Here is a 19,740-nt window from a genome sequence, read left to right on the forward strand (position 1 = left end):
GCTCGGATCACTAGTGCAGCAAGAGGCATCTGCATGTAATTGGCGCCTCCTGCTGCATTTGCATTCAGCGCCATCACTGCTGCTACAGAGGAATAATAGCAAATCAGTGATAGCAAATCCGACCTTACCTGAATGACACCACAATGCAGCTTATGGCAGTGCAGGTGTAAAGAATGAATGTGCACCATTCCCTGCATCGTGTGAAAGTGTTAGTTGTGACCCACACATCACCCACATGCTTCTCCCACCCCAGTCACATGCTCAGTCAGTGGCTTGTTTGATGGGTTTCCTGCATTAGGGGGTGTACAATAAACATGTGCTAGAGAAGCATTCACGGTTCTCATGCTGATATAGGAGACCTGTATTCCACAGGCTGTTATCCTAAAATAAACACGTTATCCGTTATCACTGAATTTATCTTCACTGGTTTTTATTGCATTGAACAATGTCATAGTGTGATGTACCAAGGCATTATTTGCTGGTGTCCTTATTGAATGTTCATGATTTTTACTCTAGAATGTTATCATTTATTATTCCAAATAATATTATTCAAAATAATTTTGAGAACTATTTTCCTGACATAAAATCAAATAGTGATAGACATCATTGGAGCAATGTTAAAAGAATGTAAAGGTATTTGCAAAAGATTTACTTTTTATTGTTGGAAATCAGCAAATTACCAACGTCATATAGGTAAATGTTTCATATCGCATTATTGGGTATTACAGTGTTCCATGTCTCCTTCCATTTGTGATGTGCTACAGTGATAATAAATAACTGGGAAATGTGCCACACTCAAATCTATTCAATTGAATCTGCACACAACCTTCCCAAGCCTGCTCTGTGTGCAGTCATTTTCTGTGATAAAAGGTGGGTCCTGCTCAGCAAGTGTTTGCCATTTACAATTTATCGTATATGTTAGGTAATAGGGACATAGTTTTGGGTGCAAGGTTAGGGGGTAAGGGTACAGTAGTGTGAGCAGGGTTAGGTAATAGGGACATAGTTTTGGGTGCAAGGTTAGGGGGTAAGGGTACAGTAGTGTGAGCAGGGTTAGGTAATAGGGACATAGTTTTGGGTGCAAGGTTAGGGGGTAAGGGTACAGTAGTGTGAGCAGGGTTAGGTAATAAGGAGATAGATTTGGGTGCAGGGTTAGGGGATAAGGGTACAGTAGTGTGAGCAGGGTTAGGTAATAGGGACATAGTTTTGGGTACAAGGTTAGGGGGTAAGGGTACAGTAGTGTGAGCAGGGTTAGGTAATAAGGAGATAGATTTGGGTGCAGGGTAAGGGGGTAAGGGTACAGTAGTGTGAGCGGGGTTAGGTGATAAGGACATAGTTTTGGGTGCAGGGTTAGCGGGTAAGGGTACAGTAGTGTTAGCAGGGTTAGGTAATAAGGAGAAAGATTTGGGTGCAGGGTTAGGGGGTAAGAGTACAGTAGTGTGAGCAGGGTTAGGTAATAAGGACATAGTTTTGGATGCAGGGTTAGGGGGTAAGGGTACAGTAGTGTTAGCAGGTTTAGGTAATAAGGAGAAAGATTTGGGTGCAGGGTTAGGGGATAAGGGTACAGTAGTGTGAGCGGGGTTAGGTGATAAGGACATAGTTTTGGGTGCAGGGTTAGCGGGTAAGGGTACAGTAGTGTTAGCAGGGTTAGGTAATAAGGAGATAGATTTGGGTGCAGGGTTAGGGGATAAGGGTACAGTAGTGTGAGCAGGGTTAGGTAATAAGGAGATAGATTTGGGTGCAGGGTTAGCGGTTAAGGGTACAGTAGTGTTAGCGGGGTTAGGTGATAAGGACATAGTTTTGGATGCAGGGTTAGGGGGTAAGGGTACAGTAGTGTGAGCAGGGTAGGTAATAAGGAGATAGATTTGGGTGCAGGGTTAGGGGATAAAGGTACAGTAGTGTGAGCAGGGTTAGGTAATAAGGAGATAGATTTGGGTGCAGGGTTAGGGGATAAGGGTACAGTAGTATGAGCAGGGTTAGGTAATAGGGACATAGTTTCGGGTGCAAGGTTAGGGGGTAAGGGTACAGTAGTGTGAGCAGGGTTAGGTAATAAGGAGATAGATTTGGGTGCAGGGTTAGCGGGTAAGGGTACAGTAGTGTGAGCGGGGTTAGGTAATAAGGAGATAGATTTGGGTGCAGGGTTAGGGGATAAGGGTACAGTAGTGTGAGCAGGGTTAGGTAATAAGGAGATAGATTTGGGTGCAGGGTTAGGGGATAAGGGTACAGTAGTGTGAGCAGGGTTAGGTAATAAGGAGATAGATTTGGGTGCAGGGTTAGGGGATAAGGGTACAGTAGTGTGAGCAGGGTTAGGTAATAAGGAGATAGATTTGGGTGCAGGGTTAGGGGATAAGGGTACAGTAGTGTGAGCGGGGTTAGGTGATAAGGACATAGTTTTGGGTGCAGGGTTAGCGGGTAAGGGTACAGTAGTGTGAGCGGGGTTAGGTAATAAGGAGATAGATTTGGATGCAGGGTTAGGGGGTAAGGGTACAGTAGTGTGAGCAGGGTTAGGTAATAAGGGGATAGATTTGGATGCAGGGTTAGGGGGTAAGGGTACAGTAGTGTGAGCAGGGTTAGGTGATAAGGACATAGTTTCGGGTGCAAGGTTAGGGGGTAAGGGTACAGTAGTGTGAGCAGGGTTAGGTAATAAGGAGATAGATTTGGGTGCAGGGTTAGCGGGTAAGGGTACAGTAGTGTGAGCGGGGTTAGGTAATAAGGAGATAGATTTGGGTGCAGGGTTAGCGGGTAAGGGTACAGTAGTGTTAGCGGGGTTAGGTGATAAGGACATAGTTTTGGATGCAGGGTTAGGGGGTAAGGGTACAGTAGTGTTAGCAGGGTAGGTAATAAGGAGATAGATTTGGGTGCAGGGTTAGGGGATAAAGGTACAGTAGTGTGAGCAGGGTTAGGTAATAAGGAGATAGATTTGGGTGCAGGGTTAGGGGATAAGGGTACAGTAGTGTGAGCAGAGTTAGGTGATAAGGACATAGTTTTGGATGCAGGGTTAGGGGGTAAGGGTACAGTAGTGTTAGCGGGGTTAGGTGATAAGGACATAGTTTTGGATGCAGGGTTAGGGGGTAAGGGTACAGTAGTGTTAGCAGGGTAGGTAATAAGGAGATAGATTTGGGTGCAGGGTTAGGGGATAAAGGTACAGTAGTGTGAGCAGGGTTAGGTAATAAGGAGATAGATTTGGGTGCAGGGTTAGGGGATAAGGGTACAGTAGTGTGAGCAGGTTTAGGTAATAGGGACATAGTTTCGGGTGCAAGGTTAGGGGGTAAGGGTACAGTAGTGTGAGCAGGGTTAGGTAATAAGGAGATAGATTTGGGTGCAGGGTTAGTGGGTAAGGGTACAGTAGTGTGAGCGGGGTTAGGTAATAAGGAGATAGATTTGGGTGCAGGGTTAGGGGATAAGGGTACAGTAGTGTGAGCAGGGTTAGGTAATAGGGACATAGTTTTGGGTACAAGGTTAGGGGGTAAGGGTACAGTAGTGTGAGCAGGGTTAGGTAATAAGGAGATAGATTTGGGTGCAGGGTAAGGGGGTAAGGGTACAGTAGTGTGAGCGGGGTTAGGTGATAAGGACATAGTTTTGGGTGCAGGGTTAGCGGGTAAGGGTACAGTAGTGTTAGCAGGGTTAGGTAATAAGGAGAAAGATTTGGGTGCAGGGTTAGGGGGTAAGAGTACAGTAGTGTGAGCAGGGTTAGGTAATAAGGACATAGTTTTGGATGCAGGGTTAGGGGGTAAGGGTACAGTAGTGTTAGCAGGGTTAGGTAATAAGGAGAAAGATTTGGGTGCAGGGTTAGGGGATAAGGGTACAGTAGTGTGAGCGGGGTTAGGTGATAAGGACATAGTTTTGGGTGCAGGGTTAGCGGGTAAGGGTACAGTAGTGTTAGCAGGGTTAGGTAATAAGACATAGTTTCGGGTGCAAGGTTAGGGGGTAAGGGTACAGTAGTGTGAGCAGGGTTAGGTAATAAGGAGATAGATTTGGGTGCAGGGTTAGCGGGTAAGGGTACAATAGTGTGAGCGGGGTTAGGTAATAAGGAGATAGATTTGGGTGCAGGGTTAGGGGATAAGGGTACAGTAGTGTGAGCAGGGTTAGGTAATAAGGAGATAGATTTGGGTGCAGGGTTAGCGGGTAAGGGTACAGTAGTGTTAGCGGGGTTAGGTGATAAGGACATAGTTTTGGATGCAGGGTTAGGGGGTAAGGGTACAGTAGTGTGAGCAGGGTAGGTAATAAGGAGATAGATTTGGGTGCAGGGTTAGGGGATAAGGGTACAGTAGTGTGAGCAGGGTTAGGTAATAAGGAGATAGATTTGGGTGCAGGGCTAGGGGATAAGGGTACAGTAGTGTGAGCGGGGTTAGGTGATAAGGACATAGTTTTGGGTGCAGGGTTAGCGGGTAAGGGTACAGTAGTGTTAGCGGGGTAGGTAATAAGGAGATAGATTTGGGTGCAGGGTTAGGGGATAAGGGTACAGTAGTGTGAGCAGGGTTAGGTAATATGGAAATAGATTTGGGTGCAGGGTTAGGGGGTAAGGGTACAGTAGTGTGAGCAGGGTAGGTAATAAGGAGATAGATTTGGGTGCAGGGTTAGGGGATAAGGGTACAGTAGTGTGAGCAGGGTTAGGTAATAAGGAGATAGATTTGGGTGCAGGGTTAGGGGGTAAGGGTACAGTAGTGTGAACAGGGTTAGATAATAAGGAGATAGATTTGGGTGCAGGGTTAGGGGGTAAGGGTACAGTAGTGTGAGCAGGGTTAGGTAATAAGGAGATAGATTTGGGTGCAGGGTTAGGGGATAAGGGTACAGTAGTGTGAGCAGGGTTAGGTAATAAGGAGATAGATTTGGTAGCAGGGTTAGGGGGTAAGGGTACAGTAGTGTGAGCGGGGTTAGGTGGTAAGGACATAGTTTTGGGTGCAGGGTTAGCGGGTAAGAGTACAGTAGTGTTAGCAGGGTTAGGTGATAAGGACATAGTTTTGGATGCAGGGTTAGGGGGTAAGAGTACAGTAGTGTGAGCAGGGTTAGGTGATAAGGACATAGTTTTGGGTGCAGGGTTAGCGGGTAAGGGTACAGTAGTGTTAGCGGGGTTAGGTGATAAGGACATAGATTTGGATGCAGGGTTAGGGGTTAAGGGTACAGTAGTGTGAGCAGGGTTAGGTAATAAGGGGATAGATTTGGATGCAGGGTTAGGGGGTAAGGGTACAGTAGTGTGAGCAGGGTTAGGTGATAAGGACATAGATTTGGTTGCAGGGTTAGGGGGTAAGGGTACAGTAGTGTGAGCAGGGTTAGGTGATAAGGACATAGATTTGGTTGCAGGGTTAGGGGGTAAGGGTACAGTAGTGTGAGCAGAGTAAGGTGATAAGGACATAGATTTGGGAGCAGGGTTAGGGAGTGATAATGCTGATTATCTTTACAGGAATGAAAGCTATACCTTAAACACACCTTAAATACACTTTAAACCTTTAGCCGCTGCGGCCGCTATACTTAATTTACACTCTACGCACCTTTTACGCTGTTAGCATACAGAGTTCCGTACAGTGTACGGACTTTGCATACACACGCCGCGCTGACGGTACAAAGTACTCACAGCGCATACACACCCAGAGATACACTTTAAACCTTCTACAGCAATCCTATGCAATAATAGTACACTTTAAACCTTAGCAGGGCAATGAGGACACAACACCAATTGTGATTTTACCGCTGGGTTTCGACACCACAGTGGATTATTTCTGAAAGGGGGTTTACAATACAAATTATACACTACAATACAAAACAATATAACAGAATAATGGCTACAGGTCAATGTACATACGTGAGTATATTCGCGTGCGCTTCCCGGTCCGGTCCTCCGTCATCAAATAGATAACGTTGTGAGTCTTGTGTCTGGCCGGGCTGCAGCAGGCTTTATTTATACAATTCCTCCAAAAGCAATACAATGGATACTGTAATCCATTTGTCCATTGGACACAGGAATGCACTTTTACAGTACAGAAGAGGTCATAGGTTGATTTGAAAAGGTAGGCGATGTCTTTCTCAACTGCTCTTGTGGGTGGTCTCCTCTGGATTCCCGCCGCATACATAATATACAGTAAATACAGTTTATATCTATATTCTGCTTCTGCACATAACTATCCGCAGGAACATGCGATCTTCCGCAGACCAACACCGGAATGTTACCCTTAAAATACTCTACAGCTGGATACCAAATACCACCTTATAACCTTAGTCTGTCCCCTCTTATCCTGTAAAGGTGAATCCCTTTGTTCTGCAACCATTTAAACAGCTATAACTTTCTGATGTGGTGCAAGGAGACTATGTGTACATTGTGCGCTATTTGGATTAAATATGTAATGTGTTTTGATGGCTCTCCATGCGTACACAAACTGCCGTAAATACCCATACCACGCGCCGATGCGCAGGACCGCATGAGCGACCATACGCAAATTGCGGATATGTGCACGCACGGCAGAACAAGTGCACGCGCAGTGTGCATGTGTGTGCAGTTTGTATGTGATGTGTGTTCTGCAATATTTTTCGACTTTGACAGAGTAAGGGTACAGTAGTGTGAGCAGGGTTAGGTGATAAGGACATAGATTTGGGTGCAGGGTTAGGGAGTAAGGGTACAGTAGTGTGAGCAGGGTTAAGGGATAAGGACACACCAGCATGAGCAGAGAGTTGATCATGATAGTGCCCCCGGTATCCATTATGCCACACTAATATGTTACACCAGTTTACATTATGCCACATATCAACCCCAGTTAACATTATAGATCATAAATATATAAATATATATATATATATATATATATATATATAAAAAAATTGGAGCACCCACCAGTCTCAATATTCAAATATGCACCAGATTTATTTATATTGACAGCATAATTCAGCTGTGCCTTACAGCCTATACGGTAACAGGTGTACCTTCCAGCATACAGGGTATCTCAAACATTTTCGGTCCTTGCAGACCATCATCAGGAGATATTCAATGATATTCAAAGAAAGCTGTCTTAACCATCCAACAATCCATCAGCTGCATATCTGGCCATGCCTCACCGGCTCCTTAAATACCCTAAAATTCAAAAATTCGCGCCAATACGGCGTCATAGTGACCTCATTGTGTGGGCGGAGCCACCCAAACCACACTGAACTGTCACCATTACGTATATGTCAAATATATTAGACCTTACCCATTATGCCTTACAGATAGCGTTTTCGCCAACATATAATTAATAGTCACGTCACGATCAGACCACATCTTACCCTTTGTTTTTACCTTTACCTACGGGAGGATTTAACCCACCGCCGGAGACCGCATCGCTGCTTCCTGGATCCCGTGAGCCGCAACACGTGACAACAAGTCACGTGATAGCGGAAATGACGTTCCGCTCTCGGTTACTAGGTAACCGAAGGACGCTGTACTATTACACAGGCCCTGTAAATCGCTATATATCACAACCAGACACATAATCACGGGAGTAACAAGCTACAATCAATTGCTAAGTAGCCACCAAAGCGATCAATTCATCAAGACTTTGAGTGTACAAGCATTAATGGTTGCTTAACAACCATACTATTAGATCATATCTAGATCTCACAGCCAGTCACGTAATAACGGAAGTGACGAGCTATATTCAGCTGCTAGGTAACCACCAAATCGATAGACCTGTCAGTGCTTTGGGTGTACAAACACTATTGGTCACTTAGCAACCATACCAGTAGATGCAATATCGCAACCTTAAAAAAGGCTACTATCAAAATGGACGTATATTTTATTCATTTCTTAAAGGGGCAAGGACATAATTATTCAGTAATTAAAAGGGGAAAGGAGCCGGTGAAGCATCGCGGACAGTATGACACACATATCCAAACAAATACTTAAACACTAAATAAATTCTTAGACTAAAGATTATATCATCAGATGAAAGACTATATCAATATATATCTATCCACCTGTGGCCTATCCAAAACTCAATATATATCTTTAGTTTAATACTATAAAAATTACATTAATATTTTTTCTTTATTTCATTTTTTTCTTTTTTTCTTTTTTTCTTTTTTTCTCTAAAAGTGTTATTTAGAATTATTATTTAGAAGTGCATTGGTCCTATAGAAATTATCTCAAGAACACCCCTAATGGGTTGTTTTCATTAAGTCCATGCGGGGCCAGTGTCCCCAACCTAAAAATCCATCTGGCTTCCAGTTTCTTTAGGATCATAGCTCGATCACCTCCTCGTATAGGGTCTGGTACCCAATCGATCAATCTGCATCTAAGTGAGGAAACTTGATGGCCTGCTGTCAAAAAATGTTGGGCCACAGGTTTATCTGTCCGTCCTGAGATCACTGCCTGATGAATAGAGCTCCTGTGGTTCGCCATTCGCTCTCTAAAACTACAAGTGGTCATTCCAACGTAAGCTAAGCCACAGGGGCATAAGAGCATGTAAACTACAAAACTCATTCTGCAGTGCAATTTATAGCGAATCTGGATTGGACTTCCAGTATGTGGATGTGGGAATGTGCTCCCAGGCAGTAATGATCGACACGTTACACATCCCGCGCATTTAAAGCATCCAGGTTTTCTGGAATTTAGCCATGTGCTGTCTTCACGTGGTACGAAAGATCGTCCCGGCTGCATCAAAATCTGCTTGAGGTTCCTACCACGCCGGTAGGCCATCATTGGTGATTTATTCATAGTGCCCTTAAACTTTGGTTCAGATTGGATAATCGGCCAGTGTTTTTTGATGGTTTTAGCAATCACGGGAGACCTATCGTCATATTGCGTTACAAAGATCATTCGTCCTTGTTGACGATCTCGTTTCTGAGTCAGTCTCATCCGTGCTTTATTTAGACAGCTTTCTATGACAGTCTTCTTGTATCCCCTCTCGAGGAACCGCTCTTTCATCTGTGTGATCTGCAACTCAGCCTTTGCAGAATCCGTATTATTGCGGAGTACCCTCATAAACTGGGATATCGGAAGGCTTGCTTTAAGGGCGGGTGGATGATTACTGGTTGCATATAAAAACGTGTTTCTGTCCGTCTCCTTTCGAAATAAGGTCGTGCCCAATTTCTTTCCCACACGAAAAACTGTCACATCCAGAAAGTTAATAGATTCGGAATCACATACCCCAGTAAATCGGACTGTGGATTCTAAATTATTTAACTCATCTAACATTAGAAAAAACTCTCCCTTGGTGCCATTCCATAAAAGGAATATGTCATCTATATACCTTTTTATAATATTGTCATCTATATACCTTTTATAAAAAACGCGGGTATATTTATGCATGACTATGAGGCAATGAATATTCTTCCTAAGTTTGGTTGTAAAATACAATATTATAAAAGGTATATAGATGACATATTCCTTTTATGGAATGGCACCAAGGGAGAGTTTTTTCTAATGTTAGATGAGTTAAATAATTTAGAATCCACAGTCCGATTTACTGGGGTATGTGATTCCGAATCTATTAACTTTCTGGATGTGACAGTTTTTCGTGTGGGAAAGAAATTGGGCACGACCTTATTTCGAAAGGAAACGGACAGAAACACGTTTTTATATGCAACCAGTAATCATCCACCCGCCCTTAAAGCAAGCCTTCCGATATCCCAGTTTATGAGGGTACTCCGCAATAATACGGATTCTGCAAAGGCTGAGTTGCAGATCACACAGATGAAAGAGCGGTTCCTCGAGAGGGGATACAAGAAGACTGTCATAGAAAGCTGTCTAAATAAAGCACGGATGAGACTGACTCAGAAACGAGATCGTCAACAAGGACGAATGATCTTTGTAACGCAATATGACGATAGGTCTCCCGTGATTGCTAAAACCATCAAAAAACACTGGCCGATTATCCAATCTGAACCAAAGTTTAAGGGCACTATGAATAAATCACCAATGATGGCCTACCGGCGTGGTAGGAACCTCAAGCAGATTTTGATGCAGCCGGGACGATCTTTCGTACCACGTGAAGACAGCACATGGCTAAATTCTAGAAAACCTGGATGCTTTAAATGCGCGGGATGTGTAACGTGTCGATCATTACTGCCTGGGAGCACATTCCCACATCCACATACTGGAAGTCCAATCCAGATTCGCTATAAATTGCACTGCAGAATGAGTTTTGTAGTTTACATGCTCTTATGCCCCTGTGGCTTAGCTTACGTTGGAATGACCACTTGTAGTTTTAGAGAGCGAATGGCGAACCACAGGAGCTCTATTCATCAGGCAGTGATCTCAGGACGGACAGATAAACCTGTGGCCCAACATTTTTTGACAGCAGGCCATCAAGTTTCCTCACTTAGATGCAGATTGATCGATTGGGTACCAGACCCTATACGAGGAGGTGATCGAGCTATGATCCTAAAGAAACTGGAAGCCAGATAGATTTTTAGGTTGGGGACACTGGCCCCGCATGGACTTAATGAAAACAACCCATTAGGGGTGTTCTTGAGATAATTTCTATAGGACCAATGCACTTCTAAATAATAATTCTAAATAACACTTTTAGAGAAAAAAAGAAAAAAAGAAAAAAATGAAATAAAGAAAAAATATTAATGTAATTTTTATAGTATTAAACTAAAGATATATATTGAGTTTTGGATAGGCCACAGGTGGATAGATATATATTGATATAGTCTTTCATCTGATGATATAATCTTTAGTCTAAGAATTTATTTAGTGTTTAAGTATTTGTTTGGATATGTGTGTCATACTGTCCGCGATGCTTCACCGGCTCCTTTCCCCTTTTAATTACTGAATAATTATGTCCTTGCCCCTTCAAGAAATGAATAAAATATACGTCCATTTTGATAGTAGCCTTTTTTAAGGTTGCGATATTGCATCTACTGGTATGGTTGCTAAGTGACCAATAGTGTTTGTACACCCAAAGCACTGACAGGTCTATCGATTTGGTGGTTACCTAGCAGCTGAATATAGCTCGTCACTTCCGTTATTACGTGACTGGCTGTGAGATCTAGATATGATCTAATAGTATGGTTGTTAAGCAACCATTAATGCTTGTACACTCAAAGTCTTGATGAATTGATCGCTTTGGTGGCTACTTAGCAATTGATTGTAGCTTGTTACTCCCGTGATTATGTGTCTGGTTGTGATATATAGCGATTTACAGGGCCTGTGTAATAGTACAGCGTCCTTCGGTTACCTAGTAACCGAGAGATCGGAACGTCATTTCCGCTATCACGTGACTTGTTGTCACGTGTTGCGGCTCACGGGATCCAGGAAGCAGCGATGCGGTCTCCGGCGGTGGGTTAAATCCTCCCGTAGGTAAAGGTAAAAACAAAGGGTAAGATGTGGTCTGATCGTGACGTGACTATTAATTATATGTTGGCGAAAACGCTATCTGTAAGGCATAATGGGTAAGGTCTAATATATTTGACATATACGTAATGGTGACAGTTCAGTGTGGTTTGGGTGGCTCCGCCCACACAATGAGGTCACTATGACGCCGTATTGGCGCGAATTTTTGAATTTTAGGGTATTTAAGGAGCCGGTGAGGCATGGCCAGATATGCAGCTGATGGATTGTTGGATGGTTAAGACAGCTTTCTTTGAATATCATTGAATATCTCCTGATGATGGTCTGCAAGGACCGAAAACGTTTGAGATACCCTGTATGCTGGAAGGTACACCTGTTACCGTATAGGCTGTAAGGCACAGCTGAATTATGCTGTCAATATAAATAAATCTGGTGCATATTTGAATATTGAGACTGGTGAGTGCTCCAATTTTTTTCTATATACAATTGGATGTTCGTGAGAACTTCTTTGGATGACACCCCAGCGGATGGACTATGATCAAAACGTGAGTGCGACCCATATACCCATATATATATATATATATATATATATATATATATATATCCCTGGCATGCTATATTGTCCTGTATGTGTGTGTATGTGCCCATATATGACATGCTACTGACTTCTCTGAAGTAACTGGCACTTGCTGACTGGCTGCTTCTGTTGTTTTTATATAACTAGTGACATTGTGTGCCTCCTTCTGTAACTAGTGACCCTGCATGCCCCCCCCCATATAACTAGTAACCCTGTATGTCCCCCATCTAGTGACCCTGTGTGCTCCCCCTATATAACTAGTGTTCGTATAACCCCCCATCTAAATAGTGACCCTGTATGCCCCCCCATATAATTGTGCCCTCCTATAGTAACTAGTGACAGGGTGCCCTCCCAGGTAACTAGTGACCCTGTGTGCCCTCCCATGTAATTATTGACTTTTGGTGTAACCCATATAAATAGTGACCGTGCGTCCACTAATATAACTAGTGACCCTGTGTGCCCCTATCTAACCTAGTGACCCGTTGTACCCCCAATATAACTATTGACCGTGCGCCCCCTAATATAACTAGTGACCCTGTATGCTCCCCCCATATAACTAGTGACCGTGTGTCACCCATATAACTAGTAGTGATGTGCACCGGAAATTTTTCGGGTTTTGTGTTTTGGTTTTGGGTTCGGTTCCGTGGCCGTGTTTTGGGTTCGAACGCGTTTTGGCAAAACCTCACCGAATTTTTTTTGGCGGATTCTGGTGTGTTTTGGATTCGGGTGTTTTTTTCAAAAAACCCTAAAAAACAGCTTAAATCATTGAATTTGGGGGTCATTTTGATCCCATAGTATTATTAACCTCAATAACCATAATTTACACTCATTTCCAGTCTATTCTGAACACCTCACACCTGACAATATTATTTTTAGTCCTAAAATTTGCACCGAGGTCGCTGGATGGCTAAGCTAAGCGACACAAGTGGCCGACACAAACACCTGGCCTATCTAGGAGTGGCACTGCAGTGTCAGGCAGGATGGCCCTTCCAAAAAATACTCCCCAAACAGCACATGACGCAAAGAACAAAAGAGGCGCAATGAGGTAGCTGTGTGAGTAAGCTAAGCGACCCTAGTGGCCGACACAAACACCTGGCCCATCTAGGATTGGCACTGCAGTGTCAGGCAGGATGGCCCTTCCAAAAAATACTCCCCAAACAGCACATGACGCAAAGAAAACAAGAGGCGCAATGAGGTAGCTGTGTGAGTAAGCTAAGCGACCCTAGTGGCCGACACAAACACCTGGCCCATCTAGGAGTGGCACTGCAGTGTCACACAGGATGGCCCTTCCAAAAAATACTCCCCAAACTGCACATGACGCAAAGAAAAAAAAGAGGCGCAATGAGGTAGCTGTGTGAGTAAGCTAAGCGACCCTAGTGGCCGACACAAACACCTGGCCCATCTAGGAGTGGCACTGCAGTGTCACGCAGGATGGCCCTTCCAAAAAATACTCCCCAAACAGCACATGACGCAAAGAAAAAAAGAGGCGCAATGAGGTAGCTGTGTGAGTAAGCTAAGCGACCCTAGTGGCCGACACAAACACCTGGCCCATCTAGGAGTGGCACTGCAGTGTCAGGCAGGATGGCCCTTCCAAAAAATACTCCCCAAACAGCACATGACGCAAAGAAAAAAAGAGGCGCAATGAGGTAGCTGTGTGAGTAAGCTAAGCGACCCTAGTGGCCGGCACAAACACCTGGCCCATCTCACGCAGGATGGCCCTTCCAAAAAATACTCCCCAAACAGCACATGACGCAAAGAAAAAAAGAGGCGCAATGAGGTAGCTGTGTGACGACTAAGCTAAGCGACCCTAGTGGCCGACACAAACACCTGGCCCATCTAGGAGTGGCACTGCAGTGTCACGCAGGATGGCCTTTCCAAAAAATACTCCCCAAACAGCACATGACGCAAAGAAAAATGAAAGAAAAAAGAGGTGCAAGATGGAATTGTCCTTGGGCCCTCCCACCCACCCTTATGTTGTATAAACAGGACATGCACACTTTAACCAACCCATCATTTCAGCGACAGGGTCTGCCACACGACTGTGACTGAAATGACTGGTTGGTTTGGGCCCCCACCAAAAAAGAAGCAATCTCTCCTTGCACAAACTGGCTCTACAGAGGCAAGATGTCCACCTCATCATCATCGTCCGATTCATCACCCCTTTCACTGTGTACATCCCCCTCCTCACAGATTATTAATTCGTCCCCACTGGAATCCACCATCTCAGATCCCCGTGTACTTTCTGGAGGCAATTGCTGCTGGTGAATGTCTCCATGGAGGAATTGATTATAATTAATTTTAATGAACATCATCTTTTCCACATTTTCTGGAAGTAACCTCATACGCCGATTGCTGACAAGGTGAGCGGCGGCACTAAACACTCTTTCGGAGTACACACTGGAGGGAGGGCAACTTAGGTAGAATAAAGCCAGTTTCTGCAAGGGCCTCCAAATTGCCTCTTTTTCCTGCCAGTATACGTACGGACTGTCTGACGTGCCTACTTGGATGCGGTCACTCATATAATCCTCCACCATTCTTCCAATGGTGAGAGAATCATATGCAGTGACAGTAGACGACATGTCAGTAATCGTTGGCAGGTCCTTCAGTCCGGACCAGATGTCAGCATGAGCAGTCGCTCCAGACTGCCCTGCATCACCGCCAGCGGGTGGGCTCGGAATTCGTAGCCTTTTCCTCGCACCCCCAGTTGCGGGAGAATGTGAAGGAGGAGATGTTGACGGGTCGCGTTCCGCTTGACTTGACAATTTTCTCACCAGCAGTTCTTTGAACCTCTGCAGACTTCTGTCTGCCGGAAAGAGAGATCCAACGTAGGTTTTAAATCTAGGATCGAGCACGGTGGCCAAAATGTAGTGCTCTGATTTCAACAGATTGACCACCCGTGAATCCTGGTTAAGCGAATGAAGGGCTCCATCCACAAGTCCCACATGCCTAGCGGAATCGCTCTGTTTTAGCTCCACCTTCAATGCCTCCAGCTTCTTCTGCAAAAGCCTGATGAGGGGAATGACCTGACTCAGGCTGGCAGTGTCTGAACTGACTTCACGTGTGGCAAGTTCAAAAGGTTGAAGAACCTTGCACAAAGTTGAAATCATTCTCCACTGCGCTTGAGACAGGTGCATTCCACCTCCTTTGCCTATATCGTGGCCAGATGTATAGGCTTGAATGGCCTGTTGCTGCTCCTCCATCCTCTGAAGCATATAGAGGGTTGAATTCCACCTCGTTACCACCTCTTGCTTCAGATGATGGCAGGGCAGGTTCAGGTGTTTTTGGTGGTGCTCCAGTCTTCTGTACGCGGTGCCTGTACGCCGAAAGTGGCCCGCAATTCTTCTGGCCACCGACAGCATCTCTTGCACGCCCCTGTCGTTTTTTAAATAATTCTGCACCACCAAATTCAAGGTATGTGCAAAACATGGGACGTGCTGGAATTTGCCCAGATGTAATGCACGCACAATATTGCTGGCGTTGTCCGATGCCACAAATCCCCAGGAGAGTCCAATTGGGGTAAGCCATTCTGCGATGATCTTCCTCAGTTGCCGTAAGAGGTTTTCAGCTGTGTGCGTATTCTGGAAAGCAGTGATACAAAGCGTAGCCTGCCTAGGAACGAGTTGGCGTTTGCGAGATGCTGCTACTGGTGCCGCCGCTGCTGTTCTTGCAGCGGGAGGCAATACATCTACCCAGTGGGCTGTCACAGTCATGTAGTCCTGAGTCTGCCCTGCTCCACTTGTCCAAATGTCCGTGGTTAAGTGGACATTGGGTACAACTGCATTTTTTAGGACACTGGGGAGTCTTTTTCTCGGTATCGCCTGCCTAGAGAAGTGGAACCTAGATGGTATTTGGTAACGGGACTGTTGGACAGTCAATTGCTTACTGGAAGTAGTACAAGTGGTCTTCCGACTTCCCCTCTGGGATGACGATCGACTCCCAGCAGCAACAACAGCAGCGCCAGCAGCAGTAGGCGTTACACTCAAGGATGCATCGGAGGAATCCCAGGCAGGAGAGGACTCGTCAGACTTGCCAGTGACATGGCCTGCAGGACTATTGGCTTTCCTGGGTAAGGAGGAAATTGACACTGAGGGAGTTGGTGGTGTGGTTTGCGCGAGCTTGGTTACAAGAGGAAGGGATTTACTGCTCAGTGGACTGCTCCCGCTGTCGCCCAAAGTTTTTGAACTTGTCACTGACTTATTATGAATGAGCTGCAGGTGACGTATAAGGGAGGATGTTCCGAGGTGGTTAACGTCCTTACCCCTACTTATTACAGCTTGACAAAGGCAACACACGGCTTGACACCAGTTGTCCGCATTTCTGTTGAAATAATTCCACACTGAAGAGCTGATTTTTTTTGTATTTTGACCAGGCATGTCAATGGCCATATTCCTCCCACGGACAACAGGTGTCTCCCCGGGTGCCTGACTTAAACAAACCACCTCACCATCAGAATCCTCCTTGTCAATTCCTCCCCAGCGCCAGCAACACCCATATCCTCATCCTGGTGTACTTCAACACTGACATCTTCAATTTCACTATCAGGAACTGGACTGCGGGTGCTCCTTTCAACACTTGCAGGGGGCGTGCAAATGGTGGAAGGCGCAAGCTCTTCCCGTCCAGTGTTGGGAAGGTCAGGCATCGCAACCGACACAATTGGACTCTCCTTTGGGATTTGGGATTTCGAAGAACGCACAGTTCTTTGCTGTGCTTTTGCCGCAAGTCTTTTCTTTTTTCTAGCGAGAGGATGAGTGCTTCCATCCTCATGTGAAGCTGAACCACTAGCCATGAACATAGGCCAGGGCCTCAGCCGTTCCTTGCCACTCCGTGTCGTAAATGGCATATTGGCAAGTTTACGCTTCTCCTCAGACGCTTTTAATTTTGATTTTTGGGTCATTTTTTTACTGATCTTTTGTGTTTTGGATTTTACATGCTCTGTACTATGACATTGGGCATCGGCCTTGGCAGACGACGTTGATGGCATTTCATCGTCTCGGCCATGACTAGTGGCAGCAGCTTCAGCACGAGGTGGAAGTGGATCTTGATCTTTCCCTATTTTTTTAGCCTCCACATTTTTATTCTCCATATTTTGCGCACAACTAAAAGCCACCACAGGTGTAGATGGGTGGATAGTATAGTATTATATTACTTATGGACGACGAGTGATGACACAGAGGTAGGTACAGCCGTGGCCTACCGTACTGCTGCTTATATATATAATATACTGTATAACGGACCTGGTGGACACTGTCAGCAGACTGCTAAACTAGTATGAAGGAAAAAAAACCACCACAGGTATACAATGTAGATGGATGGATAGTATAGTATTATATTACTTATGGACGACGAGTGACGACACAGAGGTAGGTACAGCCGTGGCCTACCGTACTGCTGCTTATATATATAATATACTGTATAACGGACCTGGTGGACACTGTCAGCAGACTGCTAAACTAGTATGAAGAAAAAAAAAAACACCACAGGTATACAATGTAGATGGATGGATAGTATAGTATTATATTACTTATGGACGACGAGTGCACTGACGACACAGAGGTAGGTACAGCCGTGGCCTACCGTACTGCTGCTTATATATATAATATACTGTATAACGGACCTGGTGGACACTGTCAGCAGACTGCTAAACTAGTATGAAGAAAAAAACAACAACACAGGTATACAATGTAGATGGATGGATAGTATAGTATTATATTACTTATGGACGACGAGTGCACTGACGACACAGAGGTAGGTACAGCCGTGGCCTACCATACTGCTGCTTATATATATAATATACTGTATAACGGACCTGGTGGACACTGTCAGCAGACTGCTAAACTAGTATGAAGAAAAAAAAAACACCACAGGTATACAATGTAGATGGATGGATAGTATAGTATTATATTACTTATGGACGACGAGTGCACTGACGACACAGAGGTAGGTACAGCCGTGGCCTACCGTACTGCTGCTTATATATATAATATACTGTATAACGGACCTGGTGGACACTGTCAGCAGACTGCTAAACTAGTATGAAGAAAAAAAAAAAACACCACAGGTATACAATGTAGATGGATGGATAGTATAGTATTATATTACTTATGGACGACGAGTGATGACACAGAGGTAGGTACAGCCGTGGCCTACCGTACTGCTGCTTATATATATAATATACTGTATAACGGACCAGGTGGACACTGTCAGCAGACTGCTAAACTAGTATGAAGAAGAAAAAAAACACCACAGGTATACAATGTAGATGGATGGATAGTATAGTATTATATTACTTATGGACGACGAGTGACGACACAGAGGTAGGTACAGCCGTGGCCTACCGTACTGCTGCTTATATATATAATATACTGTATAACGGACCTGGTGGACACTGTCAGCAGACTGCTAAACTAGTATGAAGAAGAAAAAAAACACCACAGGTATACAATGTAGATGGATGGATAGTATAGTATTATATTACTTATGGACGACGAGTGACGACACAGAGGTAGGTACAGCCGTGGCCTACCGTACTGCTGCTTATATATATAATATACTGTATAACGGACCTGGTGGACACTGTCAGCAGACTGCTAAACTAGTATGAAGAAGAAAAAAAACACCACAGGTATACAATGTAGATGGATGGATAGTATAGTATTATATTACTTATGGACGACGAGTGACGACACAGAGGTAGGTACAGCCGTGGCCTACCGTACTGCTGCTTATATATATAATATACTGTATAACGGACCTGGTGGACACTGTCAGCAGACTGCTAAACTAGTATGAAGGAAAAAAAAACACCACAGGTATACAATGCAGATGGATGGATAGTATAGTATTATATTACTTATGGACGACGAGTGACGACACAGAGGTAGGTACAGCCGTGGCCTACCGTACTGCTGCTTATATATATAATATACTGTATAACGGACCTGGTGGACACTGTCAGCAGACTGCTAAACTAGTATGAAGAAAAAAAAAAACACCACAGGTATACAATGTAGATGGATGGATAGTATAGTATTATATTACTTATGGACGACGAGTGACGACACAGAGGTAGGTACAGCCATGGCCTACCGTACTGCTGCTTATATATATAATATACTGTATAACGGACCTGGTGGACACTGTCAGCAGACTGCTAAACTAGTATGAAGGGAAAGAAAACACCACAGGTATACAATGTAGATGGATGGATAGTATAGTATTATATTACTTATGGACGACGAGTGCACTGACGACACAGAGGTAGGTACAGCCGTGGCCTACCGTACTGCTGCTTATATATATAATATACTGTATAACGGACCTGGTGGACACTGTCAGCAGACTGCTAAACTAGTATGAAGGGAAAAAAAACACCACAGGTATACAATGTAGATGGATGGATAGTATAGTATTATATTACTTATGGACGACGAGTGCACTGACGACACAGAGGTAGGTACAGCCGTGGCCTACCGTACTGCTGCTTATATATATAATATACTGTATAACGGACCTGGTGGACACTGTCAGCAGACTGCTAAACTAGTATGAAGAAAAGAAAAAAAAACACAGGAGTGTTTTTCAGGCAGACAAACGTATACTGGACTGGTGGTCACTGTCAGCAAAACTGTGCACTGTACTCCTGCTATAACTGCTCCCCAGTCCCCACAATTAGGCAGTGTGAGCAGAGCAGTGCACTCAGCACAGATATATCATGCAGCAGTGCAGCACACTGAATGAGCACAGATATGGTGGTCGGAGCGTTTTTTTCAGGCAGAGAAACAAAGGATTAAACTCACTGGTGGTATAATCAAAACCCTGCACTGTACTCCCTAACAGCTGCTCCCCGTCCCCAATCCTCCCCACAATTATAACTAACTAAGTCACTCTGTGTTCTACTATAACG

The sequence above is a fragment of the Pseudophryne corroboree genome, chromosome 1, assembly GCF_028390025.1.
Source record: "Pseudophryne corroboree isolate aPseCor3 chromosome 1, aPseCor3.hap2, whole genome shotgun sequence".
NCBI classification, from domain to species: domain Eukaryota; kingdom Metazoa; phylum Chordata; class Amphibia; order Anura; family Myobatrachidae; genus Pseudophryne; species Pseudophryne corroboree.